General features: G+C 52.9%; 2 protein-coding genes across 5 annotated transcripts in view; one reads left to right on the plus strand and one right to left on the minus strand.

Moving 5' to 3' along the window:
• Positions 1 to 14935, minus strand: part of ADAMTS10 (ADAM metallopeptidase with thrombospondin type 1 motif 10) — a 79521-nt gene that overhangs the window by 51674 nt on the left and 12912 nt on the right. The window contains exons 1-2 of one of the 4 annotated variants that reach the window (XM_054181768.1): positions 10432 to 10588; positions 8357 to 8653 (exon numbers count right to left, since the gene is read on the minus strand). The exons of 2 other annotated variants lie outside the window; for them this stretch is intronic. The gene's annotated coding sequence lies outside the window, so the exon portion shown is untranslated. Of the gene's footprint in view, positions 1 to 8356; positions 8654 to 10431; positions 10589 to 14935 lie in introns of those variants that run through there. One more of the 4 variants, XM_054181767.1, reaches the window with a different exon arrangement.
• LOC128900535 (tyrosine-protein kinase ZAP-70) overlaps positions 13633 to 14935 on the plus strand; it is a 29904-nt gene continuing 28601 nt past the window's right edge. The window contains exon 1 of the mRNA XM_054181794.1: positions 13633 to 13796. The gene's annotated coding sequence lies outside the window, so the exon portion shown is untranslated. The remainder of the gene's footprint in view (positions 13797 to 14935) is intronic.

Here is a 14935-nt window from a genome sequence, read left to right on the forward strand (position 1 = left end):
AGCCCATGCTCAGGGGACTCGCAGAAAACCACCACGTGCCCGTCGCTGCCTGACCCGCAGAGCTGAGCACCGTGGGGGTCAGAGCAAGGGGACACCCGGACCACCAGCCCCATCTCCGCCTCCCCGTGACAGCGAGCGCATGGGAGGGCTCACCAAAAGCGAGGAAATTGTTTAGCTGAGGACTAGAATGTCTTAAAAGTAAAGGCCCTGTTGAGCTCTGCCTGGGTCTCCAGAGACGGCTCAATGGCACCTGTGTGTACTCAGCCTTGCAGAGAGCTGCACACGCCGGTGCCACCACTCGCACCAAGGGCTCCGGCACGTATCCGAAGGCAGCCAGCAGAAAACCAGCCCCGGTGACCCAGGCCAGCCTTTTTGGCATAAGAAAACACAGAGTTAGATGGCTCCGGCCAGATATATATATTAAAAAAAAAAGACATACCGAATCCAGAATCTTCAGAATCTTCAAGGAAAATTAGATGGTTTTCTCACACTTTCATAGAATCATAGAAGGGTTCAGGTTGGAAGGGACCTTAAAGCCCACCCAGTGCCACCCCCCTGCCCTGGGCAGGGACACCTCCCACCAGCCCAGGTTGCTCCAAGCCCCGTCCAACCTGGCCTTGAACCCCTCCAGGGATGGGGCAGCCACAGCTTCTCTGGGCAACCTGGGCCAGGGGCTCACCCCCCTCACACCAAACAATTTCTTCCCCAGATCTCATCTAAATCTCCCCTCTTTCAAGTTTGAAACCGTTACCTTTCAACCAAGCCCATCGAACTTCAACTTCAACTTCCACGTAGCCGATCCGCGTGCCTAATTTAGCAGGCTGCTTGGTCCAGATCAGAGGAGCAGGCAGTGTTGGGCAGTCATTACCATAGCAAGAAATCAGAGCTCAGCCCTTACAGCCGGGCACGGACTGGGCCAGTTTGCAGTTCACAGCCAAAGGGGACACCTCCTTGCTCTCCCCCCACTGCATCCAGCCCTGCTGGGTACCACCAGCTCTCCCATCCGCACCAGCACCTTGCCATTTCCAGTATAAGGAGGGGAAGTGATAAGGGAAGCCACCGATAACACTCCCGCCTCCTTTCCTTGAAACGGCTCCCAAATTTCTGATTTTTTTTCCAAATTCTCTCACCATTTCTACCTCCCTCCTCCTCATCACCTGGGCTCCGCGCACCCCAGGGCATGCCAGCAGGCAGGTCCCTCCCTCCGGGCGTGGGGTTGCCCATGCAGCTGTGTGCTTGCCGCTGGCTGGGGGCTGCTGGCCCGCTGTGCTCCCCCCTGGGGCGGCGGGCGTTTCATGCGTGCCCACTCACCACCCCAGCTCCCAGCAGGTCCCCGCACGCTCCCGAGGACAGAGCAAACGGTGCTGCTCCCCCCCCACGGTGCACCTCCTGCGGGTGGTGAGCAGGAGGGCGGATGCAAAGAGCCCCGAGACCTCCCCGGCTTTCAGCAAGAGACCGTCCTGATATTCCCGACAAAATATTTGGCTGGCCTGCTAAGTTGAAAACACGCTGAGCTGCAGATGGCAGAAGTCTTTTTGCAGTCATCCTGCCAGCATGACAGGACTTCCACCGGCAAGTCATTTCTCAGCTCTAGAGTAGCATTATGGGTTAAAACCAGAAAAAACAGCGTTAACTAATCAGCAGCTCACTGCTAGGAGCACCGGCTGCAGAATGTGAAAAACGGGTTAAAGTCACTGGTCTGCAGAACTGAAAACAAGAGCTTGAACCTTAATCTGCTTTGCTGCTCCAAGCCTGGCCTCTCTCGGGGCACGGCAAGCAAAGAATTAGAAACACGTAGTTATCACTGCTCACCAGAAAACAGCAGCCTCCAGCCATGGGATGGTTACTGCCTACACTGCTCTACAGCAACCCTTTAGGATCCCCTCGCCGTCCGCTGGTTGCTCCTGTTATCAAGCCCACACTGGAGCAAGGACAAGGGCTTTTGCCTTTCCCTTTCTCGCTGGCATCCGCCGGGCTGCGAGGGGACCGACAGCGCTCACTGCAGCCCACCTCACGTCTAAGGGCTGTTTCACCGCACCCTGCGAGTGTTTCTTTGCAGACGCCCATCCCAGCCACTGCAGGGTCAAATTTAGAGTTTGCCTGGAGGAGAGATGCTGCTTTCGCGCTGTTAAAATAAGATCCAACCCCGTCCAAAGGCGTTCACCAGCAACGCGGGGAACCCAGGCTAATGCTGCCAGTCGGAACCCGAGAAGCCAGGGGTCCGAGCCGGGGTCTCCGTCCCCCTGCCAGCACTCTGGTACCAGCCCGGGGGAGCAGGGGGACGACATCGCTGCCTTTGGACCACCAGCTCCCTCCTTCAGGCTCGCGGTGGCCCTCCATGCCGGGCCCTGCTGTGCTCTAGCCGGGCACACCCTCCGTCCCTTTGTACAAGCAAGCTTCACAGGGGCTTGGGCTCACTCCAGTACTGTGTGGGAGTACTTTTTTTTTTTTTTTTAAAAAAAAAAAAAACATGAGAATTGTTTTACAGTCAAATTTATACAGTGCAATCTTAGTGAGAAAAGGACCGAATTACCCCCTTGCTCCCCTCCAAAAGCCAACGGGATCTTTAATTTCACCGGCAAAGGGGCAAAAGAACCCCATGGCAAAGCGAGGGCGTAGGAATGGGGAGCTGGGAGCACCGAACTCTCTCTGACACCGACGGCTTTGCTTTCTGGAAATACTATCTCTCTGTTACATAAGGATCTGGCCCTATCTGGAAAGCCGGGGTCACTGCGTTTCTCCAAGTGTGGTAAAATGCTCGGAGGTCCTCAACAGGAAAGCACGAGAGAAGCGCCAGCTCACACCAGCGTCAGGGAGGGGGCGTTCGGCACGGGGCAGCGCGAGCCCCGGGGCTGAGCCCCAATCCAGCCTCTGGGCCAGCCAGCTTCAGCCAGAGGTAAGGTGGCTACCGAGCAGCCCAGCGCTCCCAGCCTTGGACTTCTTTTGCTTAAAGGGGATGACTCCACCAAGCAGGTCCACTTTCAGACGAGACTTATGCAATAGTTTGGAGCCGCTCCATGTGACCCAGACTTGCTGGCCCCCTGCCACCACTCTCCTTGCTGGCTTCAGCCATGCACAAAACAGCAGAATTAAAAAGACGACCGAGCAGTCATTAAAAGAAAGTGCATCTCGCCTACCATATAGTGCCCCTGCCAACTACACAGGCGCATCACGCATGTAAGTACGTGCATGTCATCTGCATGCATGCAGACCATGACTGCGAGTGTTTGTGTGTGGGTGCGCACGGGGATACACGCTATCTGTATGAGGATACACACGACCTGCAGGCACGTCTGTGTTCGGTACATGCACACCCCCCTGCACGCCATAACGCACCGCTGATACCTCCGGATATGCCACGCGTGAATGCTGTTTTTATACCTGGCATCTCTGTGACTGCCTTCTGCCTTCATAAAGCTACCCCTTCTCGCTGCAGGGTTCAGCGCAGCCAGGAGAGAATCCAGATCTCCTGGGCCTCGGCAACAGCAGCTCCCTCCACACCAGCATGGAGCAAGCAACATGCTTGGGATGCCAGGAACCAGCCCCAGGCTCTCAGAAAGGCCGGGAGCACCCACAGCACTCACACCTCCGAGCAGGCAGGGAAGCGGCCGCAGCCACTGCAACAGCCAGGCGCAGCCATCTGCATCCCGGCAGAGCTGGCTCCAGCATCAGCCCTCCAGCAGCCTCTGTGCTTACACAACACAGCAACGGGAGGCACCGAGCCCTGGGGCTGCATAAAGACAAACACCCTCCTGTGCCAACGCTTAGCTCCACTCACCTGCATCACCGCCACCGGCTCCCTCCAGGAGGGGTCTGGTCTGAGAAAGGAACGCGCCGTTTGTCCCGGTTCAGGCAGGAGCACGTTTTATGCAGTTATACCTTACAAAGACCTGTCACCGCTCACGCACCCCATCTGGCACCATAAGTCTGACTCCTTTGTCAACCTGGCCTTAGGGCAGGGCCACACCCCACACATCTGTAGTGCCTGTAGTACCTGTGCTGGGACACTCCGACAAAGACGTGTCTGGTCACCAGACCGGGAGCGCAATGCTAGAGAGCAGAGCCCCACCACAGCCCCTCTCATCGCCTGCCACACCACGTGCACCCATGGCACAGCACAGCCTCGTACGCTTAAAGCTAAGGAGACGAGTGAGCACCACCGCACTTCCCAAGGAGAACACTCGAGGGGACTTCTGTTACCCAGAAGGGCTGTGGGAAGCACCATGGGACCTGCAGCGAGCACTGAGGTCAGTAGCTTCTTCTGCCACCACCACGGCACAGCATCCCGTGGCACAGCGGTGTGTGACGCTGCGCCCAGCGAGAGCACAGTCCTGGGCAGGGGAAGGGATCCACAGCATCGCCTGGCTCCAGCACCCATTGCGGATTTGGTCCTGACAGACTGAATCAAAGAATAACGGAGGTCATAAGGGACTCAAGGGGATCTCTGGTCCCGTTCCACTGTCACAACTGGGTTACCTTTGACATTAGATCGGGTTTGGATCACAAAACCCAGGCCGCCTCAGGGGGTCACATACAGCAGTGGCCTGGAGGAAACGCGGTTTGCTGTGGAGCAGGACCCTAAAGCAGCAAAGTCAGTTTGGACCACGCTGTCCTTCCAGGAAATCAGAAACGTGTCCTTTCAGAGAAGCAGCTGCATCGAGGTGACACAGAGATGCGCAGGCAGCACCCGGCCTCCCAGGGCGCCCAGAGCACGATAACGCAAACTCACAGCCCAGCTTCTCCGCCACCCCGATGGCTGCTGCTGCCGTCCCCATGGCCGCCCCGCAAGCAGGTGAATGTCACCAGCTTCGTTTCGCAGCAGACCAAACCAAAGCAAACGGGGAAGTGATTTGGTGACAGGCACGCAGGCAGTCTGTGCAAGAGCATGGGGACGCCCATGCTGTCACCCTGGGGCCACCTTTGTGCAAGGCGGTGTGACCGTGACAGCGAGCACCCACAGACCCCGAGACACGTTACCACGGAGGAATGTGCCAGGGGAGCTCTGCGGCGGGGATGAAGCCTTGCAGACGGCATCGGGCTATGGACTCCCTCCAGCCCCTGCAGATCTGGAAGATCTGCAGATCGTTTCCAGGCTCCGGCTCCCTTAAGCGAGCTCCATGAGATCTGCTGCGCAGGGAGTTTATGGGCCCTTTCCCCCTCCCTGCAGGTTCGCTGTTCAGGGAAACATATGGCCCAGATGGTTTGGATTTGACGGGGTATGGCAGGGTGCAACAGAAAATACGCCGACTCACAAGCACATGTGGCTTCCTAACGAGGAAGCTGCAGCCCAACGGCCACCGAGTACATTTATCCGTGTCTGGATGTGGACGAGCTGCCTTCGTTCTTGCCCAGGGAATGAAGAGCTACTAATCCCGATAGGGCTGAACTCATCGTTTGCACTGTGGTTTTGACCGAAGCCACTTCAGGGTGAAGTCTTGGTCCTGTTGAGGTCAGCGGCACAACTCCCACAGTGGGGGGGGGGCAGGATTTCATCCCCCGAGTTCAGCTCAGCTGGAAACCAACATTGATGAACGTTTGAGTTCAGAAGGATTTGCAGGACTGCACAGGAATAGATTCATTTTAACTCATTTTCCCTTTAAAAATTAAGCTACGATGGAAGAGTAGAAAACACAAGAGCACTAAGAGTGGGGTCGGGATGATAGAAAGAAGTGTAAAGACGCTGAACAGTCAGACATGGCATACCCCGAGCATTCTTTTCCCAGCCTGGGAGAAGGCAGAAGGTAAGAGAGTAGCAGCAACGGAGCTGCCGGATGGAGACCCTGCAGTTAACGTGTGCCACTGACATCGCTCCACTGGAGTCAGATGGAGCCAAAATACTTTGGCAGAGTTTCTCAGTGGAGAATCTCCCAATTCTTGAATTGGTTGCAGACTTAAACGAAGGCACTCGCAGTAACCAAGTTGGGAAAAAATTTGCTTTGATGGCGTCCCTTTAAAACCTCCTTCAGTGTTGAAAAAGGAGTCTGTATCCAGGCTGGTGGTTTTCCATGTTTCTCGCTCCCCCGTCGCTGCGTGAGATCCGACCTGCTCACGGATTCCCAGGAAATGTTTGTAACCACCCGCCCTGCAAACATTTCCTGTGGTGGTGGGGTCAAGCAAAGATCTTTTGGACTTGCATATCTTCGGCACACCTGAGCTGACATCATCCACATCACTAGCGAATGTTTCTGAAAACTTGACAAATTTGGTCCAAATTCTGTTTGTTTCAAGTTCATTTGTGTTAACTTGTGATCTAGGCAGGACAGGACGTGACAAACACATCCTGGGGTGTTTCTGGCTTAGAACGAACTTATTGCTGGAAAGTTGGCAAGAAAAGTGGTTTTTGGAGTTGGGGGTTTCAGATAAGCTTTGGATAAGCGCTCGAACGGAATCATTCCCTGGGTGGGCCTGACGCAACCTGCAGCGAGAAGCCCTCCACGGAACGGCTCCTCTGGGCAGCGGAGCCCACGCTGTCTCCGGAGCAGGGCTTCACGTGATGATAAGCAAACTCACTCCTCCCCGTCACAGTCTCTGGGTGGCCTTGAGCCATCGGCGATAACAGGGCCTCTCCTCTTACAGGTTTGCATGTTGGTACTTAAAAGGCCTTTCGCATGACTAGCAGACACTGTTTACGTTGAGCAGGCAATACCTTCCCTCAGGGCTACGCTGCGCCCCGTCGACTGCTCGCTTGCTCGCAGCTTATCGGGGTCTTCCTCTGCCAAGTGAAACAGTCCAGCCCCCGAGCCTTATCTGGGGGAAGCGTGATTTACAGGAGATGACAGGACCTTTCCCATTCCACCCAAGGAGCAGCTGCTCGGGGAATGCGACTGGAGATGCACCGACAAGCGCTGGAGGTTTTAGGGATGGAAGGAGGAGAAGGGAAGGAGAGGGAGATGCCCTGGGGCCAAGCAGGAACAACGGGAAGCCGAGGATGGAGCAACCGGAGCACTCGGCATGTTCCATATATGGAGAAACTTCGTGACACTGGAACAACCTCTCAAGAACTGGAGGAAGCCTCACTGACGGAGGCATTTCAGGCTAGTCCGGGCAGGGCTCCGGCAAGTGGAGCAGTGGGAACACCCCTGCGCCGGTTGGGGAATTACCTGGGCGCCCGACAAAGCGTTTCCCCTTCTACCATCCGCGGCGCGGGGGAGACCAGAAATGAACAAAGGCTTCAAAAACCTCCCTGCTCTCACCCGGCATGCACCAGATCGCACGCTGTCACCACGTGAGCTCTGCTAACAGGAATATTAATGAACGGAATAAGAAACAGATCTCTGGTGCGGCTGAGCTACCTCCAGCCAATATGGGTATTGGCATGGACTGGAACAGGAAAACAAACGCCCCCTGAGGTTTACAGCCCTGCGTACGCTTGATAAAAAAGTCCCCAAAAATGAGCCTCCGTGTGAAATTTTAAATTTTGCCGCAGAGCCGCAGCTGGTGCCGAAGCAGGGTACCTGCCCCGCAGCTCCGACCCGCGCCGCCCTCTCGCTGGTTCTGCCCCTCCGCAAGATATTTGCCAAGGTTATTTTATAAACTCCTTCCTATTTATAGCGCAGCTCCTTCAGCTCTAATGAGATAATCTTCTGGCATTTCCCCATCACTAATATTTACTTTGATGTTTAAAATAACATGTTCTGAGGGATTGATCTTTTTCAAAAAAAAAACAAAAACCACCTTTAAAACAGAATCAAAGCAAACCACTAGACGACCAGCGCGAGGGGGCCAAACGCCGGGTGATGCACACGAAGCTAATGACATTGCAACTGTTTCAGGGCAGACAGTTTATAATCCTCTGACCACATCGTGCAGGAGGGAAAGAGGCACTGGCAGCCCCTGAAGACGGAGAGAGACAGGGAAAGAGGGAGAAGTATGTGTTTATTCCCAGGAACGGAGACAGCGAGGAACGTATAATTCTGCAACAGGGATTATAGCTGTTGCTTTCTGTAATTGAGAGCTTCGCCCACGGCAGCTCCGCAGAAGAGCATTATATTTTAGAGCAGCAAACATGCGATCAGATGGCTTCATGCAATGAGAAAAAAAAAAAAAGCAGGAGTGGTGTGGGGCTAGGGGGAGGCGAGGGAGACAGCGCGCGAGCGCGGATGCCTGACTCCTGCCGTCTGCAGACACTTTGAAACACAACCCTGCATTTTTATGGAAACTCTGAATGTTGGAGAAGGGTGAACATGGTTTTCATTCTCATAAATGTTTTTCCAGCGTGCAATGCTCTTCGGGCTCATTCCTTCTCCAGAGAGACAGTTCTGATTTCAAAGAACATTCGCATTCCCTCCACCCCAGACCACCCCACTCCAACCTCAAAGAGTCTTCTCTGGAAAAATTATTTTAAAGAGTGTTTTACCTTTTCTAGTGTTTTCCCTTCTTTCTTCTTTTTCCCCTTTTAATTCCTTGAGTTTCTTTTTTTCTTCTTCTTCTTTTTTTTTTTTTTCTTTTTTCCCAGCAGCAGCCAAAAGCTTCTCTCTCCCCCTCAATCCTGCGCGTGTCAGAAAGTTTCCAGGCTGAGGGTTTATGTCGCCTTCCTCAATAACCTTCTTCTGTCAGACCCAGGCAGCGCTGGAGCAAGAGGCTTTGCTAAAAAGTCTCCTTTCAGGAAGTGAGCAGTAATAAGAGAGCGGCTCGGAGGCGGCATGTATAGGGGCTGCTCAAAAAAAAAAAAAAAAAAAAAAAAAAACAGAAAAAGAAAAAAAAAAAATCTTTGCTCAGGAATTTTGCCAGGATTATCCAAAAAAAAAAAAAAAAGAAAAAAAATCCCCAAACCCACAAGGCTGTAAAAGTCCCGCCCTGACTGCTGACATCAGTGCAGAAGGCAGGTCTTGCCTGCAACAGTATAAAACTAATGAGCTAAGCCGCCCTGCGAGGGAGCCGGCAGCGATCCCCCCCCGGGCAGCCCCGCCGGCGATGCGGGCAGCTCCCCGGCCGATAAAACATCCCAATAAAAGCCATAAAGCACAGAGGTCATGCTGACGGTGGCAGACAGCAGACGAAACGGAGAAAGCAAGCCAGGGGTTTTGTTCGGGGGTTTTTTTTTTCCCCCCCTCTTTTTTTTTTTATCCAACAACACTCCCATCCTTCATTTTAACCGTAGCTTTCAAAACGCTTTTAAAAAGCCAGTGCATGCCTGATGAAATGACCCTAACAAAGGCCGCTGCGCTATACAGCAACGTTAGGTATTGGCTTTAAAATTATAAAAGCCCGCAAGAATTTGCTAATGTTTTAAGAAGTCCCTTCCCTCCCGAGTTACATCATTTTCGCCCTGCTGGCTCGCGTGATGCCATGATTCCTCTTGTTCTGCTGCCACCGTGGAGTGCCCCGCAGAGGACAATACATTTCTAAAGTAAAGAATAAACATTGCAAATAGTAAAATACTGCTTATTTAAAAACAAAGCCCTCTCAGGACACATAAAACAATAAGCCACGATAAAGGGCAGGAGCTCATTTCCTTCTTCCTTCTTGAAGTCGTCTTTGAGATTAGCAAGCTGAATAGATGAGCCTCGGTAAAGAGAGAATTACCTGGTGATTCTGCAAATCTTATAAAAATGGATCCTTCCGAATTGCCGCGTGCCGCCCTGCTTTTCCCTGGGAACAGAGAGGGGCCCTGGGGAAGGACACAGGGACGGGACAGGAGCACCAGGCAGCGGAGCTCCAGCCTGAGCCCATCAGTGGGGACAGTGGGACCCCAAACCCATCCCCAAGGAGCCATTTAGTATAAAAGGATTTAAATGAAGAGTAAAGGGGGGAAAAATTGCCAGGAGAAGCTTTAAGCTAAGTTTTAGACCAAGCTCCCTGAACGTGAGACCCCTCTGCCGAGGAGCAGATTGCAAGGGGGGGGGGTTTAGGAGAGGGTTTGCAGGCCTGAGACGCGTGCCGGGGGTGCCGAGTCTACGGAGAGCCAGCCCCCCCAGACCGCGTGTCCTGCCGTGGCCCTTCCACGTACGGACATTGCCAAATCCCCAGGATCCGGCTCCTGGGGCAGGCCTGAGCAGCCAGGGCTCCTGGCGACGGTCCTGGGTGCCATCCAGGCTGACCCAGCACAACTCCGTAACCATCTGACCATTAGATGGGAACGGAGAAAGGAAAAGCCACAACTGCCTGGCCAGCCCTATGTCCTAACCGTACGCTGGCTATGGGATGCCGAAGAACAGGGATTAGGGAAAAAGCAAGGAGCTGCGGTAGTTTTTGCAGTATATCCTCCTACTTCCTCTGCTATCAGTAAACTAAGTGCAGGGCTGAACCTGAGCCAGAAGCTGGATCTTTGCATTTAACAGATATAATTCATTTTCTTCCATGAATTTGTGTAAACCCCTATTGAAGCCCTCTGAACCCCGCGCCTCGGGTGGAGCAGCAGCGTGACCTGAGCAGGAGAAGCCCCGGAGGGATCTCTGGAGCCTTCGCTGGTCTCGAAGTAGTTGGTATTACCTGGTAGGCGTGCTTGTCCTAACAGCCCTGAGGAAACAAGGGAAAACATCCTTTGCTGCCAGGAGGAGATGCCCGAAGGTGGGAGTTCACAGCCCCCAGCTCCACTCCGGGTGCTGCCCCGGCTCCCGGAGCATCCCAATGCAAGCGCCGCTCTCCCTTACAGGCGTTCGGACTGGAAAGGCCTGGCTCTCCGTTTAAAAACCGAGTTCAAAGGGACTGCAATTGCTGGGCTGGATTTTTGGCCGGTTCCCTGGCTGGGTGGAAAGAGCGGTTTCCTTCCTCCCCAGGCCGTGCTCGCCATTGTCTGAGCCCCCAAAGCACATACATAAAAGAGCAACTAAACAAAGTATTTGGGCTTTAATTGAATGGTGCCGCTTCTGGCCAGGGAAAAACTAATTGCTCAAAGCGTGGCCCAGTGCCATACCAGGGGCTTTCTGTCTGCTGAGGCCTGTCTCCAAACACACTCGGGCGGAGGGAAGAGGGACGGAGGCTGCAGACGACCATCTTCCCCGCTCGGCAGCAGGCGGCTCTGGGCTGCCCGTCCCTCTCCCTTCCCAGGGAAATTTGCTTTTCCCTGATGTGCAGGGTCACCAGTCCCTCCTGGGTGGTAAATACTGTGTTAGAGAGTCCTGAAATACAAGAACACACAATCTGCGTGCCTGGGGCCAACCCTGCCCCAGCCCTGTACCCAAAACCAGTAGGGCTCTGAGGTCCCTCTTGTACTTGTACCGCACCACGCAAACTCCTCAGCTCCAAAACCAGGTCTTACTCCAGCCTCGACCTGTCTCTGAGGGGGTGACAGAGCCACCTTAGAGCTGCACACACCTTTCCAAGGCCTCCATCACCTGCGCAAAAGCCCAGAAAATAGGGAAAGGTAAAGGCAGAAGGTATTGGACGCTGCCTGGAAAAAAGCTTTCAGAGGCAACTGTCGGCCACTACAATTCACCTCCAACACCAAACAGTGCCAACCGGTTGCTTCCTCTCTTTCTGGGATTGGGAGATGAGGATGCATTTCCAGAGGACGCTTAGGGATCCTCTCCCCCCGGCTCCCCGGTATCCCCCTCGCCCCGGGGATGGCGGACAGATGGCTGCTCAGCGCAGCACCAGGATCCGTCCCCCAGGCTCGGCAGCCCGGTGACACTGCACCCTCCTGTGGCTACGCGTGGCAGAGGCTGCGCGCCCGCGTCCCGCGAGGTCCAGGCTCGGCACCAGGCTGGCAGAAACCCTGCAGAGATGATGCACCCCACCCTGGGGAAGCACGAAGAGCGATGCTTCCAGGCAAAACCTGGCACCGTGGCTTCTCGGTGGCGCTGGGTGATGCCCAGCCGCACCCAGCGGGCCCAGCTGCGGCACCGGCTTGCACGACGCTCAGGCCGATGCTCATTTTAAGGCTTGCGAGGCTGCAAACTCAGTCCCGGTTGCCATTAAAACAGAGAGGGAATGATGCTGAGGCCTGACGGGGTAATTTTATACAACCATTTTGTACATAAAATAAAAATAAAAGAAACTCTCTCTTGCTATGTCTAAACTCCAGGGCCTGGGCAAAGTTCCCAGCTCTGGCTCTACATCACAGCCTGGCCCCAAGTCCATGTTGGGACTGGCTACTTAGCCACAGACTAACCCTTTTTATGGTTGTACGGGACCTAACGCAACAACGCTCCATTCAGTCTTTCAGCTACGGCTGTAATAAACAAACTGCTCCGCTTTGTTTGCAGCCCAAATACTGCAGGTCGAGAACCTGCAAGTGAAACCAGCTGTAAACAAATGGTTTTGGTTTTCCACTAGTGTAGAGACATGCAAACTAATTGCCCAACAGTAAAACGCAGTTTAATTAGTCCCAGGTGTTCGGTAAAATTGGGTTGGTGTCTCCCAAACTTGTAACTCCAGCTTGAAAGAGCCACCGCCAGCTTTGAAAGCGCAGCTGTCAGAGAGCGATTATCAAGGTCATTGTACCTTGCCAAAAGTTTGTGGGGATTTTGGGCAAAGGACAAACGTGCAGGTGAGCCTTGCTGAGGGCTCAGGGCTGAGAGCTCTCCCCTCGCCCTGCGAGGCTGGGTGTGTTGGGATGCTGTATTTTCATCGTTGTAAACTGCTTAAGTGACTCATCCCTTCTATCTCAGGATCTCACCTTCTCCTTGGAAAAATACGGGTTTCTGAGTAAACATCATGTACAGCTCCATGTCAAAATGTAAACAAAGGGCTCCTCAAGGGGGATTTGGCAATGAAATGCCATACAATTAAGTAATGCTGAAGGATAGCTTGCATTTTTGCATATCTAACTCTATTACTGTATGTTTTTATTCCAATCGGTCTTGAACATGGGCAAGCTCAGCCTGCCACGATCAGGGCCCCAGTCCCAAATTCTTCAGTGCAGAGTCTTCTGCCTGCAACAACGAGACGCTTGGGGATTCCCCATCCATCCCGTTGGGCGACCTCTTTGCATTCAGCAGGAAGAAGTCACCGCGCTGTAGCCCTTCTCGACGGTCACTGACCCTTTACCCATCTCTTCCAGGTTAAGGAGCTGTCAGGTGGCAGTGAGCCATTTACCACGGCTGGTGATGAAATATGCACAATTTTCTCTTCTGGAAAGGGAGACGTGCCCCTGAGGAGCAGCTGAAAACCCTGCCAAAAATAAGCATCGTTCGGTGAGACTTGTGTTGGCCCAGCTGGTTGTGTTATGGCCATTTTGGTACTACAGGCAGCTAATCATAAAGCAGAGCAGGAAAAACAGGCTTCTTGGAGCAGCTTCTTGGGTTACTGAGCCTAGGTCTTGGCCATCACAACCGTCACTCCAAAGCAGCCCTACACAGAGGGCCTTTCTCAGTAGCCTCCTGCCTGGATGGGGAAAACCCAAAGAAACTAAGTTCTCCTTACCCACTTGTGACTTCCAAGGGACACACCATGGCACGGCAGAGAACCTTGTGCAAAAAGGCTCATTTCCCCATGAACATCTGTTCAATGGGCAGGAAGAGAGCTTTGCTCTCCAAGCAACACCCCAACACATCTGTTTAAGCAACAACAGCTTTTCACTGCCATCCTCCAATTTGTTTTCTTCCATAAAAGACTCCTGTCCTGGCACTGAGAAGGTCTCAGAGCTCTGTCACTCTTCAGAGCTACACAGCTTTTATTTTCTCTTCTTTCCTTTCCTGTGCAACAAGGAAATAGGTCACATTTCAAAGAAACCAGAAAACGGAGGTTAGCGAATGCCAGACAGTTCACTGGATGGTGGTGCCTGTTCCCCTCTTCTCTTCCAAAATCGACACGTTTCTCACTCACCAAAGAACATTTTTCCCTTTCTTTCCTTCCTTTCTTCAAAATTGCTGCAACGAAGCCCCATCAAGACACCCTGCCCGTCCGCAAACCAGGTAAGAGGCACTTTTTATGCCGTCGGTATCTTCGGTAGCTGTTATGCGACATGGCTGCTTTGTTCCTTGTCTCGTACTTTTCTGAACGCCCCGGTGGCATCGGGGCTTTAGTGACGGGAGGGGAGACCCTGTGAAACGCCGGTGTTAATAGGCCCAGATTAATTCATTGTGCGACCACTCTAGCTTTTCTACCGATTACTCCATTGGTTCAGGTAAATAACTGGTGTAAGTTAGGGGGCATCGTATTCTTTTTGAAGTTGGGGGGAGGGGGTATTTAGATCGGTCAGAAGATGCTGAAATGATGGCTTTTAGGCCAATATTCAGGGCCCGCCATTCTCTTCCCTTTACCTCTGGACGTGACATCAAAACTTGTCTCCTCTGGAAGTTTCTCTTTAAATTGCCTGCGAGCCTCCGTGGCAATGTAGGAAGACTTAGGATACCTGGCACCTACTGAATAATGCTCCAAATATTTGAGAAGGACTTCAGAGATTTCCTACTGACAAATGTATATCCACATATATACACACGCACACACGCACACTCAAAAACAGAGGCCTCCGGCAAACTCACATTTACTTCCTTCAGTTCCTTTGTCATCTCGTCTGCTATTGCTCTGCACTTTTTCTGTGAAAACAGGCACAGTTCCAAGTCCCATCAATTCAACCACAGTTCGTGGTGTTACGGAATAAACTAGAACAAAGGAAAGTTGAGATTAAACCTCGGCAAACATTTCCTAATGGGCAGATCTATTAGACTGTGGAATAAACGCCGCAGGGACGCAAGGGAAACCCATCACATGGGCAGAACTGGAGAGGGGACTGGAGAAGGGATCAGGCAGAAGGCTCCTTCGCCGGCAGGGCAATGAACAAACTGATCTACGAGGTTATGTTTTCTGATATATTTATGATTTTTGTATTTTCAACGTTGTATCATCCTTTTTCCTCCTGAGAAGAGAAGGGACTCAAGTGTCTGAAAAGCTTGCTGATGCTCCCAGGAATAGGATTTCCTAAAGAAACAATGGAAGATGCCCCAGCAGTATTTAGAATCCTTACATATATGCATGTGGGTGCTCAGTGACCTTTTAAAAAGTTAATTCCCATTAAGGCCTTAACCAGAGAGAGGGTTTCCTGAGAACTCTC

This window comes from Rissa tridactyla, chromosome 22 (genome assembly GCF_028500815.1).
Source record: "Rissa tridactyla isolate bRisTri1 chromosome 22, bRisTri1.patW.cur.20221130, whole genome shotgun sequence".
NCBI classification, from domain to species: domain Eukaryota; kingdom Metazoa; phylum Chordata; class Aves; order Charadriiformes; family Laridae; genus Rissa; species Rissa tridactyla.